General features: G+C 33.2%; 1 pseudogene across 1 annotated transcript; it reads right to left on the bottom strand.

The window, feature by feature from the left end:
- Nucleotides 1-1,957: 1,957 nt before the first annotated feature.
- LOC145138500 (proline--tRNA ligase, cytoplasmic-like) lies at nucleotides 1,958-13,015 on the bottom strand (annotated as a pseudogene). The gene is made up of 13 exons (XR_013721555.1): nucleotides 12,476-13,015; nucleotides 12,002-12,084; nucleotides 10,271-10,344; nucleotides 10,071-10,163; nucleotides 9,877-9,993; nucleotides 9,553-9,739; nucleotides 9,381-9,447; nucleotides 8,964-9,086; nucleotides 8,700-8,852; nucleotides 8,322-8,606; nucleotides 7,595-7,813; nucleotides 2,510-2,603; nucleotides 1,958-2,267 (listed from the first exon to the last, which is right to left on the bottom strand). The product of XR_013721555.1 is annotated as a proline--tRNA ligase, cytoplasmic-like (transcript).
- Nucleotides 13,016-18,058: the final 5,043 nt, after the last annotated feature.

The following is an 18,058-nucleotide window of genomic DNA, read 5'->3' as shown; positions in this document are numbered from 1 at the left end:
GTTGATTTTGAAACCATAATCTAGCATGACATTGTCAAACTTTTGATTCCATTGTTTTAGTTGTTGATTTAATCCATGCAATGAATTAACAAGTTTTCAAACTTTCTTCTTTTCCTAGGGCAGTAAAACCCCCATGTTGCTCTATGTAAATCTCTTCTTCTAAGTCATTGTTTAGAAAATCTGTTTTAACATCCAGTTGGTGCACTTCCAAATTTATTAAGGTCACAATGACAAGTAACATCCTAATAGAGGTTAATAGTGTCACTGGAGAATAAGTATCAAAACAATACAAACCTTCCCATTGTTTATAACCTTTTATCACTAATCTTGGTTTATATTTATCGATGGTGTCATCTTATTGAAGATCCATCGATAGCTTGGTGGTTTATTACCCGGAGGAAGATCTATTAGCTCAAAAGTGTGGTTTTTCACGATATATTTTATCTCACTCTTAATGGATTCTTTCCATTAGGTTCATTATGAAAAAGCAATTGCCTCTCAATAGGTTTTAGTTATAAGTAAGACAGAAATAGGTTACACAGATGCGAGCTTTCTGACCGGAACATCTTCAAGTCCTAATTAGGTTTTGCATTTTGTATTAATGGAGTTGCTATTAGACGGAAGACTTTAAAGAAAAGCAGGGTTCTCAATATAACTACAAAAGTTAAGTACATATCGTCATATGTTACAACCAAGGAAGTTGCTTGAATCAAGAAGTTAATTGCAAAGTTGAGAGACATTGCCAATGTCTCGAATCTTATTGAAATGTATTATGATGGTACTACTATGATTTCTCATGTAAAGTAATCGTTGTCATACAAAGACTAAAAAAATGCTCGAAAATACCATTTCATTAATGAGATTATTGATAGTGATGTCAATATATGCAAAGTCCCTATCGAGGATAACATTGTTGACCCATTGGTTAAGCCATTCTCTTGGGTTTTTTAGGAGGGTCACATGCGTAGTATACGAATGAGATTTCTAGCATAGTGGAACTATTACAAACTAATTAAGAGGTGATTGCAGCATCGAACATTATAAATATATTTTGATTCAATTGTTAAGTGCAAGTTCTACTTTTGTTACATACTCTTTTGGCATGTTTGGGTATCCAGGAACCGCTGTGATAGTTGGAATCTTCCATAGCCATTGCTTTTCATGGGAATCATGGATAAATTAAGGGTATTTACAAGGATCGGTTTATGTACTTGTGGTGAATATAGGAAATGGTTATACTATATTCACACTATTTGTTAGGTGTAAATGTTAGATTGACCTACTCATGAATTTACTCTATGGATTAGCATCATAAGTGTCATCAACCAATTTCTCTATGGTGTCCTTAAACGAGAAATGCTTATGACCTCAACCTATAAATGTTGTGCTTTAAAATATTCTAAAACCACCTTTAACAATGTGGTTATACAAGTTATTGCCATTGTTAGGGGCGATAAGACGCATGTGACAAGATGTAAGTAAGTTTAGATTGGATTTGTCCCATCGCATAAGATGTCTCTAGGCCCTCTCATTTTTGAAATTGAACAAACACATAGCTATGCTCAAGTATGATGACATTTGTCATTGTGGTTTAATCTGGACCGAGAAACGTAACCTATGATAGAGAAAGGTGATATGATCCATGTCTTATGCTCAACATAAGACATCACACATACAAAGGGAAATATGATAAGCAAGTTTATTTTTACCACAAAGATGTTTAGTGTTGTAATGCCATTGTAAGACTAACATTCATTTGGCTTGGGGAGCAAGGACGCATCCATAGACGCCACACCAAGTTTGTTGGGAGATTCTTGGAACATATGCATACAACATAACAGAATGATGTTACTGCATGCAAACATCATCTCAACTTATTCAGTCGCACACTATGGAAAGTAGTAAACCTTTAGATTAGATTGATCTCAACACCACTATGACACTTATAATTGTTGTGAGGAACAAGTGATCAAAGGTGCATGAACCACTTCCTCTTTACACAACGCACAACAAAGTTTGAGCATACGAGGCCAAAGCCTGTCTGGAACACAGATTGCCTCCTGTATAAGAACGTTTTTGCCTCTATAATCTATATTGGTGTACAAGTTTTGCATAATTTAAAGAGTTTTTTAAACACCAAAAACGTCATAAATCCTCAATAGTTTTCGCTATATTAACAAGAAAACCAAATTCTTAATATTGTTAATAGCTTCGTCCCCAATACGTCCATTTCTTGGCAGGTTTTCCTGACGCAAAGCACAATGTACCTGTCAGAAAAATTAAGTCATATAAATATTCCAAGATAAGACAGACAGGTTGTACTGTGTGTGTTTGATGTGTATTAGACTGAAACTGAAACTGATGTTAATAGGACAAAAAATTGCATAAAAAAGGTGATACAAGGACTCGCTCTCGTCTCTTGTATTTGCAAAAGACGTAGATGCCCTTATCCTCATTATTGAAAATAGCCCTAGAATTTTTTTTTCAAGAAATTGCAATCAAATAATACCTTCGGGCAGCTCGGGCTGCTCAAATGGAGAACAAAGTGTCTTAGCTGCTCCTGTCTCCCCTTTTGTCTTTGTTTTCACATCTTTCTCGACTTCCTGAAACATTATTAGATTTAAAATGTAATCTAATAATTACAACAGTAATAATAATAATAAATAGACATGAACCACCAAGATATTACCGAAATGTTGTCTTTGTGAGTGTAAACCTACTTGGGTGTGAACCTGCCATGAGTAGCTGCACCACCCTCTTTTGTTGACAAATGAATGCCTCCTTTGTTGACAATAACAACTAGAATTGGCAGCTTCTTTATTTCACACGGTGAACACAATAAATTGTCATAGTACTTATAGTGGCTAGCTTTAGTATAAATAGAAGTTGTAATATCAGTTGTAAGACACCACAAAACAGAGAGTGTACTGTGTAATACTTAGAATGAGTATTAGAGGGTTGTTTCTTTTTCTTGTAATATTGAGGGTGTAAGCTCTTCTCTTTTGTTCTAGTTCTGAATAAAAGTGTGTTTCAACCCCAACAAGTGGTATCAGAGCTTGGTTAAGCTCCGGGGGAAGCATTCTTTGTTTTTTGGTCGAAATTTTTTTGTCTCAAAAACAATTTCGGAGTACACCGTTGGAAAGGTCTCGTTCTGAGGATTCCGAAAATATATTTTTTTTAAATTTTTTGACCACCGGAAGACCTCCAAATCACCGGTCAAAGTTGGTCAAATCTGTCGGAAAAGTCGCCGGAAAAACCAGGGTTCGCCGGAGAAGACGACACTGTAGCAGCACTGTCGCAGTGACATCAGCAGTGACGTCAGCAGCTGACCAAAGTTCTGGAAATTGCAGTTTAGCCCCTGTTCTTCCGGAAAGTGCAATTTGGCCCCTGTTTTTCAGAAAAATTACAATTTTGGTCCCGTTTTTCAGAAAAATTTCAATTTAGCCCCTGTTTTACTTCGGTAAAAGTTCTGTTTGCCCCCTGAACTTCTGAAAAGTTCATATTGGTCCCCATACTTCAATATATATATATATATATATATATATATATATATATATATATATATATATATATATATATATATATATATATATATATATATATATATATATATTCTTACTCGTGTATGCCCAAGTATATGCCAAGAATGACTACACCAACCTCGTCATCTTCTCAAGCCGGAGTTGAAAGTTTTCAAAGGACCGGGAAAGACGGTAGCGTTACGTTACACTATCCAATGCTCACGAAGATGAACTACGCGGTGTGGGCCATGAAAATGCGAGTGAATTTACAAGCACAAGGAGTATGAGATGTAATTAAAAATGCAGAAACGGACGAACGTAAAGATCAGATGGCTCTTGCGGCTATTTATCAAGCAATTCCAGAGGACGTACTTCTGATGTTAGCTGAGAAGGACACAGCTAAAGAAGCATGGGAAACGCTCAAGATGATGCACATGGGAGCCGATCGGGTCAAGGAGGCTAAAGCTCAAATCTTGAGAAGTGACTTCGAGGTGATCCGGATGAAAGACAGTGAATCGGTAGATGATTTTTCCGTGAGATTGAATACTATCGTAACCGGTATTCGATCTCTAGGTGAAAAGATTGAAGAAATTACGGTTGTGAAGAAGTTTTTGCGAGCCGTACCGATACGATTTATACAAATCGTAACATCGATCGAGCAATTCGGAGATTTGAAGAATATGACGGTGGAAGAAGTTGTGGGTCGTCTTAAGACCCATGAAGAGAGACTTTCAAGCTATGGAGAAAAAGAAGAAGGACCTTCTCTATTGCTTACACATGCCGAGTGGGCATCTCGTTCGAAGCAAACTGGCGAGAGAAACTCGTCAAACACTTCAAGAGGACGAGGAGGACATGGTAACCGAGGCCGGGGACGAGGCCGAGGTCGTGGACGTGGCCAAGGAGGTGGACGCGAGTACAATACAAATCGGAATGACCATAATCCTTCTCGAAAGGATAAAAGTAAAATCAAATGCTTTACTTGTGAACAATTTGGTCATTATGCTTCGGAATGTCCAAACAAGAATCGAGGTGAGGAGGCAAACCTCACTCAAGCCAATGAAGAATAGCCTATTTTAATGATGGCAACCTCACAAGAATATGCACACAAAAAAGTGTCTCTAAGAGAGAAGATTTGTGTTAATCTTCTTGCATCGGGAGAAAGTCGAGTCGAGTCTGAGGTATGGTATCTCGACAACGGTGCTAGCAATCACATGACTGGAGACCGCTCAAAGTTTCGCGAACTAGATGAGCACGTTACGGGCCATGTGAAATTTGGGGATGGTTCGACCGTCGCTATTTTGGGAAAAGGGTCGATTTTATTCGATAGCAAAAATGGCGACCAAAGACTCCTTAATGAGGTATATTTCATTCCAAGTCTAAAAAACAATATTATTAGTCTTGGACAAATGACAGAGGAAGGGAGTCGGGTCATAATGGATGGGTTGGATCTGACATTGTTTGACAGAAACAAAAGTCTACTTTTGAGAGTTAAACGATCCCCAAACCGGTTATATAAAACTCCTTTAAGGACCGGTAGACCGACTTGTCTTTTAGCAACAAAAGACGAACCAGCTTGGATATGGCATTCTAGACTCGGTCATGTTAACTTTCTCGCCTTAAAGAAGTTGTCCGAAAAGAATATGACAATCGGAGTCCCAAAGATCGAGCACCCAAACCAAGTATGTGAAGGGTGCGTTCTTTCCAAACAAACCCGAATTCCTTTCCCGGATCATGCAGTTTTTTGAGCTCAAAAACCTCTACAACTTGTTCATGCGGACTTATGTGGTCCGATCACACCTACGTCTGTTGGAGGGAGTAAATATTTTCTCCTTTTAGTAGACGATTTTAGCCGGTGGATGTGGGTTTACATGCTATCGGAGAAGTCTCAAGCCTTGAGCGCTTTCAAACGGTTCAAGTTGATGGTTGAAAAGAATTCGGGTTATAAAATAAAGACACTTCGAACGGACCGAGGGGGGGAGTTCACTTCAAAAGAATTCTCATTATTTTGTGAAGAAAATGGTATTCAAAGGCATCTTACGACACCATATTCGCCTCAACAGAACGGAGTTGTAGAAAGGCGAAATCGGACCGTTATGGACATGGCAAGAAGTCTGCTCAAAGGTAGAAATGTTCCGGGAGAGTTTTGGGGAGAAGCGGTTAGACATGCAGTTTATCTTCTCAACCGCCTGCCAACAAAAGTACTTCCCGACAAGACGCCTTATGAAACGTGGTTTGGCAAAAAGCCCAACCTTGAACATCTAAAAGTTTTTGGTTGTGTTGCTTTTGCTAAACTTGTAGGTGGTCACTTGAAGAAGCTTGATGATCGAAGTAAGAAGATGGTGTATTTAGGTGTGGAAGATGGAACTAAAGGCAACCGTTTGTTTGATCCGCAAGACCGAAAGTTGCGAGTTAGTCGCGATGTTGTTTTTGACGAAAAAGAAGAATGGAATTGGTACAAAAACAAAGAAGAAGAGATGGCGACTCCTAAGACCTTTAACATAATTGAACCACAACCCCAAATACACCTCGAAACACCTCAAAATGACCCTGAAATCAATCTGGAACAACCAAACAGTCCAGGAATCGATGCTATCCAAGTTGGACAACCATATGCTGAATTTGACGAGCCTGAATCAGCCCCACAAACTCCTGTCTCAGCCCCGTTTTCTTCAACATCACCCCATATGGAAAGCCCTTCTAGTGAGATTGAGCCAAGGGGATTACTTTCTTACTACCTTGGAATCGAAGTTTCGCAAAAGAAGTGGGGAATATCTTTGCGACAAACGGCTTATGCAAAGAAGATTTTAGAGCAATTTGGGTTGCTGGATTGCAATCCGACAACGTCACCAATGGAACCTAAGTTGAAGGTTAAGAAGGATGAAGATGGTGAAAAAGTTGATCCAACTGAATATAGGCGAGTGGTAGGTTGTTTGAGGTACTTGACTCACACTCGACCAGACCTGTCATTTTCGGTTGGAATTGCAAGTTGTTTCATGGAGGAACCAACCACTTTGCATTTCCAAGTTGTGAAACACATCTTGCGATACGTAAAAGGAACTGTTGATTATGGAATCAACTATGGAAGAGGTCGTGAAATTGAAGATTTGGTTGGTTTTACCGATCGTGATCTTGGAGGTGACCCTGTTGATAGCAAGAGCACAAGTGGAATGATTTTCTATCTGGGAAGGAATGCGATAACTTGGCAATCCCAAAAGCAAAAGACTGTTGCTTTGTCCACGTGTGAAGCCGAGTTCATGGCAGCTACAACAGCAGCATGTCAAGCCATTTGGCTTGCTAATCTCGTGAAGGAGCTCATGGGACATCATATTATGCCTATCACCTTATATGTCGATAACAAGTCAGCAATCGCATTGATGAAAAATCCTGTGTTTCATGGTCGAAGCAAACACATTGACATTCGTTATCACTTCATACGAGAATGTGTTGAACGTGGGCAAATTATAGTGGAATATGTCAACTCGAAGGATCAACGGGCGGACATCTTTACAAAGGCTTTAGCATACGTGAAACATGGTGAAATGCGAAACATGATCGGAGTGACGAATCTCGAACCAAGTTAGGTTTAAGGGGGAGAATATGAGTGTAAACCTACTTGGGTGTGAACCTGCCATGAGTAGCTGCACCACCCTCTTTTGTTGACAAATGAATGCCTCCTTTGTTGACAATAACAACTAGAATTGGCAGCTTCTTTATTTCACACGGTGAACACAATAAATTGTCACAGTACTTATAGTGGCTAGCTTTAGTATAAATAGAAGTTGTAATATCAGTTGTAACACACCACAAAACAGAGAGTGTACTGTGTAATACTTAGAATGAGTATTAGAGGGTTGTTTCTTTTTCTTGTAATATTGAGCGTGTAAGCTCTTCTCTTTTGTTCTAGTTCTGAATAAAAATGTGTTTCAACCCCAACAGTCTTTTTGTCTTTTTCTACACATCACAAATATTGTTTCAAATTTTGTAGTTTTTCTGTGACACCTCTACATGGCTAAGGTAAGCAACTGGAATGTTTTGTTCACTAAATACCCTGAAAATAAATATAAACTGGTTACCTCTTCATCACACCATGGAGCCAAAATCAATTTCTTTTGGGCTAATGCAACAATAAACTCATCCCAAGTTTTTATAACTTGAACACAAGCATCTCGTTTTTGCTTAGCGACTTCAAACATGTTTTGTTGAACATCATCCAACAAATCCTTTACTTTATCAACCAAATCAGCCATTGGAATATCAATTTTTTCTCCATTGTCACGACGAGCCACACACACCTGAAAAGTGAAAACAAATTAAACACATTATTTTATTGTAATTAGTGCAACTTTTTATTTACAAAAGTTATAAAAAGCTAATTAAAACTCGGATAATGTATTTTCTAGATATAATGAAAATAAAAAATTAAACACTTTAGTCCTGTTCGGTTGGATGGAATGAAACAACAAAAGAATGAAATGACTTTTCATTATGAAGTTTCTATATAATATGCATAGTTTTAATTCTACTGCGTACATTATTTAATTATATTTAATGAACTTTATTTACAAAAATTAAACATAAAATAACTGCAAGAAATAGCAACATACCTACATACTGTAACTGATATGTTTATTATAGTAGAACTTTCAAAATATAATATAGGAAACTCTAATTGAATAGTTTTTTTAAAAGTACAATGCCTTAATAGAAAAAAGAATACGAGTACGATGCTATACTACACAAATAAATGAAATCATAAAATTTTAAAATATGATTTGTATCATTGAAAATTTGTGTTAATACCTGGTTTTTAGCAATGTCCCTGGGCCCAATTTCAATCCTCAAAGGAACACCTTTCATTTCCCAATGAGCATACTTCCAACCTGGTTTATAATTCTCCCTTAAGTCAGCTTCAGCACGAATTCCTACATCACATAAAGCTTTCACGGTCTCCAAACTTGCATTCACCAATGCATCAACATCCGCATCACTGTAAGGCAAATGAATCACAATCACTTGTACTCCTGCAACTTTAGGAGGCAACACCAAGCCTTTATCATCACCATGAACCATCACCATCACCCCTATCTGTAAAAAAAAAAAAATTAAAAATCTTAAATACAAAGCAATTTTCGATGGTATAACAAGAAAAGAGACTGAAAGTAAAAAAAAAAAAATTACTGTTCGAGTACTGTATGCCCAAGAATTCTGCCAAACCATGGCCTTTTCTCCCTTTTCATCTTCGAATTTTATTTCAAACATTTTTGCAAAATTCTGGCCTAAGCAGTGGGAAGTCGCACCTTGTACACCACGCCCACTATTTGGAATAAACGCCTGTTCACATTATATAAAATTATAAATAATGTAATCAGTTGTATATAATGACTTGACAGGGGCAAAAACGTCATTTAACATTTTCAAAAAGTATTGTCGGTAAGTAAGAACCTCAACACTGGTGGTATAAAGTCCACCGGCAAACTTTTCCATCTCACTTTTTTTCCCTTTCACCACAGGCACAGCCAAGTACTCTTCATATAGTCGTTTATACAGTTCAAGAATTTCAAAAACCTAAAAATAAATACATCATTAAACTATTTTATCAATCAACAAGTATACTGATATTGATACGATAGTTTATTATATAGTAACCTAATTTACCAATATCAGTGTATAATAATAGTATAATACACTAAAGCACAACGTACTTTCACCAGTTTATGGATATAAACAACTAGATTATTTATAATATAGTTTACTATTGCTATCGTGATTTTAACCACTGGTTAAAATCACGATAGCAATATAAAAATACAATAAAGCACAACATAGATAGTTTTTAATTCCTTAAATTTATAATTATACCTCAGTGTCTGCCTCCTCCTTTGTTGCAAAGGCAGTGTGCCCTTCTTGCCAAAGAAACTCACGGCTCCTAGAATAACAACAGAAAGTTTATTATCATTTTCAAGAAATGGAAAATCAAGATCAAAATAAAAAAAAATCATGTAATGTGATGAATTGTGAATAAGAAAGCTACCTGATGAATGGAGTAGGATTACTAAACTCCCATCGAACAACATTACACCATTGGTTAAGTTTCAATGGCAAGTCACGGTGTCCCTGATCCATTTTGAGAAATACGGATACATCACTGTTTCACCTGTTGGTCTAATTGCAATTGGAATTTCCAATTCAGACTCCCCTGATCTTGTCACCCATGCAACCTGAAAGCAAAATAAGGAGGGCATTCATGTCTTTTTGGCAAAAGAAAATGAAAACGAGATTATAGTGTTTATGGAGATAGTGAGATACGATATATATATATATATATATATATATATATATATATATATATATATACCTCAGGAGCAAAACCCTCTATGTGATCCTTCTCTTTTTGTAGAACGTTGTTGGATACAAAAAGTGGGAAGTAGCAAGTTTTAATTTTCATCTTCTTGATTTCTGCATCAAAGTATGTCTGCAATGAATAAAGATGTATTCAATCAACATCAGAACTAAAACTGCATTATTAAATTAACAAATAGTTATGCTTACTTGCATTATCTCCCAAATAGACATTGCCCATGGTCGGAGGATATAACAGCCAGATATATTATAATATTCTACCATTTCACCATTTGTAACAACCTACACGACCCAATTACCCAAAAAAGATTTTTTTAAAAAAAAAGTTAAAAGAAATATAGGAATCATGTCAATAATTAGAAAACAATAGGAATGTCATGTAATTAAACCTCAGAATACCATTCACCAAAGTTGCCATCTTTAGTATTAGTAAGACCTAGACCAGTCTCCTTCTTCCTTCCCTCTGCAATCACAAATTTAATTTATCGCAAAATTAGATAGGGAATATAACAAATTTACATTCAAGAATCTACATGTTAATTTAATTATGTGAAATACATTAATTATAAGGAATATTTCTCAGGGATATATACAGTAAAGTCCCAATATTTTCATCGATTTGACAAGAAAGTCCTAAACTTTATTTTTTTGACAGTAAAGTCCAAATTACCGGCAGTTTTTGACACTTTTACCCTTTTTTCCCGGTTAGCCGGTAATTAGGACTTTTTTGTCAAAAAAATAAAGTTTAGGACTTTCTTGTCAAATCGTCAATTAGGACTTTATTGTCAAAAAAATAAAGTTTAGGACTTTCTTGTCAAATCGTTGAAAATATTAGAACTTTAGTGTATATCTCATTTTTTTGTTAGAAATTTAATAGTATGATACTCTTTAAGCATAAAAGTTATTAAAACATTCTCTAGTCAGCTAGATCCTATTGAAATCCTTAACATTTGCTTCTTGTTAAATCGTTTTTTTAATCTCAACAAACCGACATTGAAAAAAATGGAGATAATCAAGAAAGAAAGAAAGAACCAGGGTTGTGTTGGCTTTTTGCAGTCCCAAAAATGGAGAAATAAGAAACCGAAAAAAACGAAATTGCCCTAGCTTTATACAAACACAAACAACACATGCCTAGTCAAAAGGGTGTGAATGTGGAGAAGGGAAAGAAGGGCAATTTCGTTTTTTTCGGTTTTTTATTTCTCCATTTTTGGGACTGCAAAAAGCCAAACAACCCTGGTTCTTTCTTTCTTTCTTTCTTGATTATCTCAATTTTTTTCAATGTCGGTTTGTTGAGATTAAAAAAACGATTTAACAAGAAGCAAACGTTAAGGATTTCAATAGGATCTAGCTGATTAGAGAAGGTTTCAATAACTCTTATGCTTAAAGAGTATCATACCATTAAATTTCTAACCAAAAAAAATTATATATACACTAAAGTCCAAATATTTTTAACGATTTGACAGGGAAGTCCTAAACTTTATTTTTTTGACAGTAAAGTTCTAATTGACGATTTGACAAGAAAGTCCTAAACTTTATTTTTTTTTGACAAAAAAGTCCTAATTACCGACTAATCGGGAAAAAAGGGTAAAAGGGTCAAAAACTGCCGGTAATTTGGACTTTACTGTCAAAAAAATAAAGTTTAGGACTTTCTTGTCAAATCGATGAAAATATTGGGACTTTACTGTATATATCCCATATTTCTCATTGAAAAATATATAATGCGTTAATTATAGAGAATATTCATTATAATTAATATATTTCATATTTAATTATGGTAATATTTCTCATAATGAATGCTTATTACAAAATCCCATATTTAAATAAGCAAAAGACATTGTCTTTCAGTTTTTTCTTAAAATTTTGATGATTTGACATCAATATTGAAGTCAAAAATTAAATCATTTGATTTTTCATCCATCTGTAATTTATAACTTTACACATATTTTTTAACACAAGCAACAGAGTTTAGTGTATGCCATCGATTAACATCCACTTTCTATAATGAGCGTATGCAACAAAAAAACTGTCAAGTTTAACTCATAAATCAAGTTTTCAACAGAATTTTATGAAAACATCTCTTTTCTTAGCCAATTAAGACAGATTTTAGTAAAAACACTCACTGCTAGGGTTTGCAGCTGCATTAGATTTGTTGGCATTAACAGGCTTGTTTCCTTTACCACCAGCCATGTCTTTTAACTTTCAGCTGAAAGAAAATTTTAAACATTTAGAAACCAATAACAAAGAGTAAACTGAGAGAACAACAATCAGATAACTATAGGAACTAAGTAAGAACAAGCCTGATTTCTAGCAGATGCAGAATGGCGTTAAGTTCATGGGGCGTTTACTATACAAGCCTGATTCCAAAATCCAACTTGACACAGTGATATTTTAAAAAATTAAGCCAAATAGATAATCTAATAATTAGATATTCAGTTAATGGAAGGTCCAGAATGAAAACTGATATGCATATAACATATCAAACATAAGTCAATAAGTGATAAGCCTAATAAACTAATCTGTCTAATAAAAAAAAAGAATCAACAATGGAGTTATCAGTCATGGAGAATCTGAGGAAGAAGTCAAGAACAACATACCGTTTCAGCCTTTTAGGATTCAGGAATCAACTCTTAACACTTGAGAGCCTTTCAGTTTTAACTTTTGATTTTTGAACAAAAAAGAGTCGATTAGAGTCAGGAAGAACAAAATCGAGAATCAACTAAGGAAGATCAGAAGAAGAACAGAGAACAAATTAGTAATGGTTTCTGCGGTTCTACTCAGAATGAAGAATCGTAGAGCAGAGAATGAAAAGGAATCAAGGAACTCATGAAGATGGGAAGAAGAACAGTCTTTGGCTGATGAAATTTGTGGCGTGCGCAAATGCATTCCCTAATCGAGATTTGGGTTAAGTGGGGCCCTTAAAATTGGGGCCCTAAGCCTTGCTTATTTTTTCTTAACGTAAGGTCGGCCCGGAAGCCGTTAACAAACCAGAAGAAGCAGGAACGCCCAAATACTTGTTGCTGTTTTCCGGTCAACCTCCGGCGAAGCAGCAATTTTGGATAGAGGGAAACGAAAGCTATCGAAACTAATGGAAAGAAGAGGATTTAAAAGGATTAGAAGGAAAAAAGCTTTTTCCCCGGTTCTTATATGGAAGAAAAAGGAGGGAAAAAGGAAAGAAAATATTGCCTTTTCTCCTCTCAAGATCATACGTCTGATTAGGAGTTTTGCACGGGTTGTACTTGTAGTTTTAAAATATATTTATCAGTACATTGTTTTTCCAAAGAAAATTACAGTTTTGGTCCTTGTGGTTTCGTCAAATTCGTATATTCAGTCAAACTTTTAAAAATTTAACAAGATGCATCCCTGTGGTTTAAAGAAATTACACCGCACAAATATATTTTTAATGTTTTTTATATTTTGTTCGTTTATATTTTTTTGACGTTTTATTTGAATAAATTTTCTAGTTTTTTTTTATGTTTTGTTCGAATATATCTTTTAATATTTTTTTGATCTTTTGTTTTTTAATATATTTGTAAAGCTTTTTATAAATATTTTTTATATGAAAAATATAAAAAGGTTAGTTAAATGAGAATATGATTAACACATATTAGGTATAAAATTATTTATTTTAATAGGGTTATTGTATAGGCTAATCGAAATTCAAAATGAGTGTCAATGGCTTCGAGTTCAATTTTTTTAGTTTTAGAAAAAAACAATCATTTCGTTCTGAATGGAAAATGTTAATCAGAATTCATATAACTCAAACACATGTGCTAATGTTTTCGATTTCATTTTTTTTATTTTTAAAAATTTTGTTCGTTTTCCAGTTATATGATTTTCCAATTAGCATTTATATAACTTGAAACCCCTTTTCGAATATCAGTTAGTCTATCTATTAATCTTATTAAAAATATAAATTTATACATAATCTAAATTAATAATATTCACATCTAACGAACTTTTTTTTTTACATTTTTTACAAAAAGTATAAACAAACAAATTGTCAAAAAAAATGTATTCAAACAACACGCAAAAACATTAAAACAATTATTCAAAAGAACATCATAAAAATATAAACGAAAAAAAACTGTAAAAAACATTTTTTGGTATGTTGTTTGAATATATTGTTTAATGTTTTTTATATTTTTTCGTTTATATTTTTATGATGTTTTTCTGAATATTTTTTTTTTTTGTTTTTTGGCGTATTGTTTGAATATATTTTTATAACGTTTTGTTTGTTTATACTTTTAGTAAAAAATGTAAAAAAAAAGTTCGTTAAATGTGAATATTATTAACTTTGATTAGGTATAAAATTATGTTTTTAATAAGATTAATAGATAGACTAACTGAAATACGAAAAATGGTTTCAACTTATATAAAAGCTAATTGAAAAACCATATAACTCGAAAACGAACAAAATATCTAAAAAAAATGAACTCGAAAACATTGACACATGTGTTTGAGTTATATGAATTCTGATTAGAATTTTCCCTTCGGAAATAAATCTAAAAAAAATATAAAACTAAAAAAATTGAATTCGAAGCCATTGACACTCGTTTTAATTAGCCAATACAATAACCCTATTAAAATAAATAATTATATACCTAATATGTGTTAATCATATTCTCATTTAACTAAACTTTTTATATTTTTGATACACAAAATACTTATAAAAAGCTTTAATATTATATAAAAAACAAAAAATAAAAAAAATTAAAATATATATATTCAAACAAAACATAAAAAAAAAAAAAAAAAAAAAAACCTAGAAAAATTATCCAAATAAAACGTCGAAAAAATATAAATGAACAAAATATAAAAAACTTTAAAAATATATTCGAATAAAATTTTAAAAATATATATATAAATCATAAAAAATATAAATAATATAAAATATAAGCGGCAAATATATAAAAAAATTAAACAATTATATATATATATATATATATATATATATATATATATATATATATATATATATATATATATATATATATATATATATTATATATATATAAAGAGAGAGAGAGAGAGAGAGAGTTAGGTTCAAATGTTTCCAACAACGATTGTATGCATCTAAGAACCAATCAGAATTAAGAAAAAATAAAATCATTAATAAATCATAAAAGGGTATAATAGTAATTTATGCACTTGCTTATATGGAAATTCCTAAGATATTTGACCAATTCTCCTTAAATCACGTCATTCTACATCTCAAAAACCCTGCTTTATGAACCGATCGCGTCTGCAAGGATTTCTCCCATTCCCACATCGCCGAACCATGTTTCGAAAATCAAGAAGCAAGGAGATGCTTAATATATCTTCTTCATGTTTCTCTACACCCACCACCATCATCGACTCTCTCTGCTATGAGAACACGTATTATTAAAAGTTGCAATAAAAGCCGCACTATAAAAGCTTCAGAATCGAATGAAGGTAAGCATCGCACATTTGAACAAAATTGTTTTTTCTTTTGATTCGACAAGAAACATAAAAAATGTATAAATGTTTTTTCTTTCTTGCTTTAACTGTACTGTATGAGACAACATTTTACGAAATCGGTGGTTTATTCATTGGTTATGTTCTCACTTTTACTTTCGCACACCAAGTGGTTGATGAATTGTTTGACCCAACCAACATTGCAAATAAAATGTTTTATGATCATATTTTATTGCCCTAATTATTTTGTTAGAATTACAACTTGCTAATTTACTATGTTGTATGTATTATGCCACCTACTCCTTCCCCTTCGTCTACCATCAATCACGACAGTAGTAGTATCAGGTAGGTTTTTTCCTACTTTTTTTTTACAAAAATTGTGTTTTGTTTTCTCCCTTTCCCATGATTTCATGAATTTTTCTCATGCTTTCGGTGCAATTTATGGTGTTTGTGAAGGTGTTTGGTGTTTAATACAACTTGTTGAAGGTGGTTGGCATTATATTTCAAGGTAAAGCTATGACAATTGGATTAGCACAGAAGGTGTTCGATAGAATGCATAAGAGATGTTTCAAGCCAAATTCTCGATAATTGACTAATTCCGTATTTAAAACATACTTTTTAGTAATTTTTACAATCAGCATGCTTGTGAAATATTTGACTAGTTGTGTCTGTGGTAAGGGTAAAATTTCCAAGCAAATATTACTAACACACCCATGTATTCTACTATATTCTATGTATTCTACCAGAATATATATCAAGATTTTAAAAAACTATGCATTATTAAACTTGTAATTCTCAGTAGGATACTATTAGTGTTTTTTTTACTTTTTCTCTCTTGCAATGTATAAAAAAACCCAATTGGTGTTGTTTTTTAGAATAAATTAGTCTATTATGATGTGAAAGTTGAGTATGAGGTGTGAATGGATTTGTGTGTATTCTGTCAGAATTTATTTATATAAATCCATTCTTTTAGAATGTTTGTATTCTAGCATAATGTATTTTATGTATTCTGCCAAAATTCATAAAACAAATCTTATCAATAATATTATTTTAGAATGGATTAGTGTTTTTGTTAGATTTTAATGGCTTTTTTTTCTTTTTAGGTTTCAAGAGTTTGTCATTCATGTAGAAAAAAAAGAAAATATGGAGAACAAGAGTGTCTTATAGTAGAATGTATTCCGCCAGAATGTATAAAATGAATCTTAGCAACTTTATTCTTTCATAATGAATTGGTGTTTTTTGTTGAATTTTGATGTTTTTGTTGCTTTTGTGATAGGAATGGCTTGAAGACCTTATAGGAATGATGTGAAGAATTAATCAAAAATTGATCATACTCACAGTTTAAGAATGTTGTTGTTTTTTAAGAATTACACTTGTTATTCTTTCAGAATGTTGTTATTATTCAAGAATGTTCTTTTTGTATCACAATCATAGAATATAATTATTTGATATATTATTAGTTCAAGAATCGATTTTGTATATTGTTTCATAATGTACTTATTCATGTTTTCTTCTTATTTATGTATTCTTAAAGGATGTCATAAATTGTTATTCTAACAGAATTTCATTCTAATATAATCGCATTCTGACAGAATAAAATAAGTTATAATCGGTTATGATTACAAATTAAATTTGAATTGAAATTGAATTATTTTTTTAAATTAGAATTATCTATTCAAATTCGAAAATTTCTTTTTTTAAATATAGTTAATTGTCTAAAATACCCTTTTAATTAAATTTGAGTGATATTATGGTACATGATATTCCATTGTAATATCATAGACCCTCAAAATCATAGTCATTCATTATTTTCATCTATTGGTCCAGAATTCTCCTTACATGCACACAATAATTACCTAAAACACTATAACCTAACCATATATATATATATATATATATATATATATATATATATAGAGAGAGAGAGAGAGAGAGAGCTAGGTTCAAATGTAGATGGACAACTATTGTGTGGTTGTAGGAACCAATCAGAATTTGAGAAAAAATAAATCATTAATTAAGCTAATAAAGGATAGTTTAGTCATTTTATGTATACAATTAATTAGAATCCATAAAATAATGGGTCAATTCCCCTAAATCCGGTTCCATCTAATTAACCCTATATTTCTTTAAACCCATCGCTCACAATTCTTCCATTTATTCCTCCTGTTCGTTATCTATAGTAACAGGAATCGCGCCCCTCATCACCTTCATCAACACTATCGCAGCAACATCGATTTCACTACAAGCACTTCATTTCTATACAACGATTCCAATTTATATGATCTGGGGGAAGGGGTGAATTGCGGGGAATCATCTAACATGTGCACGCTTCCAAGATCTACTGGTAAGCTCTATATTTTTCCTAAATCCAAATTTCTATTCAAATTCAATGAAGGTATTTGGAGATGATACTTCTAAGAATTGAGGAAATCAAAGGTTTTGATTTTAGGGTTTTTTGGTTCTACACTGATAGAAGGCGAATTAATTTCTTTTTTATCATCACCCGAGTCTAGAGGGAGACAATACATTTTTGCTTATCCTGCAAATAGAAGAGGCAGAGAGGGGATCGTCATCTCTGGTGCATGCTTCTCCATCGTCGAGCCATCATCGTTGCCCAACCCCAATGCCAGATCGAGAATCGACCCTCCAGGGCTCGTTTGATATACATGATTCAAGTGTTTTCTTGATAATCATGAAGCGGTGTCTAGACTAGTCAATCGATTCAGGTTAGTAAAATTCCA

The sequence above is a fragment of the Lactuca virosa genome, chromosome 9, assembly GCF_052849685.1.
Source record: "Lactuca virosa cultivar CGN04683 chromosome 9, Lactuca_virosa_CGN04683_v6, whole genome shotgun sequence".
In the NCBI taxonomy this organism is placed as follows: domain Eukaryota; kingdom Viridiplantae; phylum Streptophyta; class Magnoliopsida; order Asterales; family Asteraceae; genus Lactuca; species Lactuca virosa.
Note: the sequence above shows the minus strand (reverse complement) of the source record. Positions and strands in the feature narration are given on the sequence as shown.